The sequence below is a fragment of the Triticum urartu genome, unplaced genomic scaffold (assembly GCF_003073215.2).
Source record: "Triticum urartu cultivar G1812 unplaced genomic scaffold, Tu2.1 TuUngrouped_contig_6607, whole genome shotgun sequence".
NCBI lineage: Eukaryota > Viridiplantae > Streptophyta > Magnoliopsida > Poales > Poaceae > Triticum > Triticum urartu.
This window is the reverse complement of record NW_024117381.1, coordinates 592-5,037: the sequence shown is the minus strand read 5'-3', so window position 1 is coordinate 5,037 and position 4,446 is coordinate 592. Positions and strand designations below refer to the sequence as shown.

General features: G+C 41.2%; 1 pseudogene; it reads right to left on the bottom strand.

Annotated features, from left to right (window-relative positions):
- Positions 1-659: 659 nt before the first annotated feature.
- LOC125530858 lies at positions 660-4,161 on the bottom strand (annotated as a pseudogene).
- Between the last annotated feature and the right edge of the window lie 285 nt (positions 4,162-4,446).

Here is a 4,446-nt window from a genome sequence, read left to right as displayed (position 1 = left end):
AGGCCCAAGACTATCATCCAACCATGTCGACCTCTGCAGCCTGAAGAACAAGCCACAACCAGATGCGCACTCGCGCCTAACCAAGACAGTTACCATCTGTGTGCAGTGTGCTGTAGCAAACCGGGATGTCTGAGCAGACGCTCCATTGTAACTGATGGACCTCCTCTTTGCTACACGGCCTGCCGGTGCCACGCTTTGCATCCATGGCAATAGCATGATGTTGTTCCAAGCCTCTCCTGCAAAGCGTGGTCCAAGAGGGATCAAAACACTAGCTCAACTTCAGAGTGGAATCAATTTGTGGACAACTTCGTTCACATTCCATTTCAGCGCCGCATCTTATTTCCATTGAACTATAATATGTACAACGTCGATAATTATAGTTCGGTCGTTTTCTTGCTTATGTATCTATGTACATTGCCACAACACCAGTATAGCAGAAAGTCGGTGAAAAACAGGTTACTAGTCTTCATGATTACCTGACAGAAAAGTTACAACTTTCTTCTTCTTATTTCACTTGGCCTTCTACTCGCTCTCACATGTCCTCGTCTCCAACAAGATAGAGCTTCTGCCCATCAATTACCATGTCCACTTCCTGAACCGCTGCGGCATTTCAGCGCCGCATCTTATTTCCATTGAACTATAATATGTACAACGTCGATAATTATAGTTCGGTCGTTTTCTTGCTTATGTATCTATGTACATTGCCACAACACCAGTATAGCAGAAAGTCGGTGAAAAACAGGTTACTAGTCTTCATGATTACCTGACAGAAAAGTTACAACTTTCTTCTTCTTATTTCACTTGGCCTTCTACTCGCTCTCACATGTCCTCGTCTCCAACAAGATAGAGCTTCTGCCCATCAATTACCATGTCCACTTCCTGACCCGCTGCGCCATCCTCACAGAGCAAGCGCAGGCGTGAGCCGGACAAACCCAGCTTCTCCTGGGCTGACCTGATGAGTTCATTCATAGTGTGAGGAATCCACAGCATCACCCCCTCTTTTCGCTTGGCATCAGTATTCAACGGATGGCAAGGGAACACGGAGCACAGTCGTTGATGTATTTTATCTGCCAGCAAAAGATTTATTTTGTCATAAACGAACAATGCGCAGGTGATTTCACAGAGGTTTCAAGGCTTCTCAACTTGCCTCTCACTTTTTCGCCTCGTGTGGGGAACTTGGAGAGCTCCTCGGTTTTTGCCTCTTCCAGAAGCACTATAAGAGGCTTACTCCCGGACTTGCGCCCTTCGTCCAGCGGAGTAGTACCGCGTCTGCATACATGGCCGTTCAATGAAATTATTATACTCTTGGTGGTTTGAAGCTTGATAGCATAGATAAAGGATGAAGTATTGTTTGGTGGTACCTGTCTGTTACAAGCACACTTGCACCAGCGTCTACCAACAACTTCGCCATTATATACAAGCCCTCTGCAGCGGCTATGTGGAGAGGATGCCGGTGGTCGTAGTCTTTCGAGTTTGGGTCGGCACCGTAAGCTAGAGCCCCCCGAATGAAATCAGTCTCTCTCTTTGATACAGCCATGCAGAGATGGATACCGGCATTCTCAAGGTTCAGCTTGGCTCCTTTGGAAAAGAGCAATGAGGCCACTCTATCATGCCCCCGCTTCACTGCCTCTAGTAAGGGTGTGTTCCCAAAATTATCTGTTATTCAGCAAAGATCGAGTGCATAAAAATGTGTTATCATATAACTAACTATACAAGTGTATATGCAAGAATTTGGAAATGGCCACAGGGATGCATTTCACTGAGTGAGCATACCGGTACAGTTGATATCAACGCCCTCATGGATAAGGAACTGCGCAACTTCTTCATAACCTTTGGAAGCTGCAAGATGCTGTGACGATGATGATGGTTATGGTTATATCAGGCATGCAATATTTTATTATTTAGGGTTTAACCAGATAGCAAATCCTTAGCAATTCATACCAAAGGAGACCGCCCATCATAATCAGTGTTCTTTGGATCGACTCCAGCTCGGATTAAGTCTGTCAGCTGATTAAGCTCACCGTGGAAAGCGGCCGTGTTCACTCTTAAGGTCAGCTCTTCCTCTTGTTTCCCTATATGGAATTTGATATCTGGTCCTATTTGTTTGACTCGTAGGCCGTATTCATTGCTCTGCAGTCCGACATCATCAAGAAAAGAATGCACTATCCATGAATACTGGAATTAAATAAAATAATTACTGACATGGTGGTTATTTGTACTGTTTACCTCAGTAAGATTGCTCAAAAGTTTTCTTCCATCAGCGAAATAAATCCCCAATATGTATGTCAATGACTCTTTATCCAACCGTAAGAGCCTGCAAAGTTCACAAACACGAATATTGTAGGGCTGTGGAACGTTGCAAAGAATAGCAATTTCTCCAAAAGAGTTCCCTTGCTCAAACATTAAACTGGCCTCCTCTTGACCATCTTTGCCAATGCCAACTCCTTCCTGAACAACAAGAGCATAAGACCATGTTTCAAGCAAGTGGGTACACCTGCACCCATTAACTTGGAAACCATTCTCTGGCACTAGAAATGTACCAACAAAAAGAAGAAGTCCAAATTAATGTAGCTTAGTGCGTAGTCAGTATGACACAATGTTACACAAGATACTGTAGTAAAAATCAACAGTGTATTGAAATACGAAGATCTTCGTATGGTGGTGCCAAATACATGTGATATATAACAAGCTGGTATCCTTTTTTTGCGCTTTATTTCTCAAGACACATATGACCATGCAATTTTGTGGGTAATCATATATGTGTGGATTTCCTACGCTCCTTAGATATATCCCACTACTATTCTCCATGAGTTCTTGCTCTGACATTCACATACTTTATGTTTCTACACTATGTACTCTCTCTGATGAACCGATGCATACTTCGCTTGTACTAATTTATCCCTATGCATATTAAGCATTGAAATTGACTTGATGATTAAGCGATAGTTGAATCCAGGACCCACTGACCAAATTCCAGGCAATGGGTCACTGTAGATTATGCTTTACTATTTAGTGTGTAAACTGGGGATGTGTTACAGTGAATCCGATGGAAATATGTGAATCTCAAACTCACTAGTGCACCCTGACAGACAAAGTATAACTGATCAACTACACTTCCTTGCTCCAAAACAACTTCTTCTGGTAAGTAGAACTCTTCTTGCAGCCTGGCAACCTGCAAGGAGTAAAGAGCACAAGAGAGAATTATTGGAAAAGTTCATACAATTATAAAATAGATCAACATGTATAATTTGTTCAAACAAAAAGAATACTCACAATCTGTTGAAGGAATTCTGCTGAACATCCTTTGAACAGTGGTGTCCTTTCAATATATGGCATGTACAGTGTTTGTGAAATCTGCAAACGCAACACAATGTATGATACATCTTCAAAGACTCACAATAGAAGAAGTTTTCAAACTGTATTTGGAATAATGGCAAGATATCTAAAATATAAATCATCACCTTTGCACGAATAGAAATTGGGATATCCCGAAGAACAGAGGCTTCAGTGCGGCTGCTTTCATACTGCAACCTCAAATGACCCTTGATCTGTTCTCTGATGTCCTTTCCAAGTTTATGTCTGTTCATATACATGATAGCTTCTTTCATTTTATCCCTGAATCGCTCGGTTGCCGAGCCTTTCACAACAATTGCAGTCATGTTACCGATGAGATAAGCTCCAAGAACCATACCAAAGGAAACATATATCATGACAAATATCATTTCCCTTAGATTTACAGCATGAATGTCACCATAGCCTGCAAAGGAAAAAGAATATCATATAAATTTAAAATACCAGACTATGTTTCTACAAAGATAGTTGCGGAAAGTGGAAATTATTTGTTTAAGCATGAGACCAAAACTTACCAACAGTTGTCATGGTGACGATGGCAAAGTACATTGATGTAATATAACGTGTGGTTAGATCAATATCCCTGAAATGAGAATAGCTATAGTCTCCTAACTGCAAACTCCCTATCCATGTATATCCTTCCATTGATTCAGGAAGTGTTGTTGCCAGGTAATAGAAGATGCAAGCTGCCGTGTGTGTAAAATAGAGCTCCACAACTATGAGTTTCACTATTCTTGTGAACAGGTAATTAACACGAATGTCCTTTTCCAAATCCCTAAAAAACTGTGTAACTTTCTGAGTTCTTGTCATGCGAATCCACAATAAGTATCGTACTTCTTCTTTACGTCCACAAGCCTGTTAGAGTTCATTATATGAAAACGAGATCAGATAAGGTAAATATAACTACTTCCTCTGTAAACTAATATAAGAGTGTTTAGATAACTAAAGTGGTGATCTAAACGCTCTTATATTAGTTTACGGAGGGAGTACATCATAAGCTCCACACTGTATGTGAAATCAGTGAAAATAACCCGGGAGCAAAAGAATGACCTTATAGATAACATCCCAAGGGAAGCAACCAAGTAAATCGAAGAT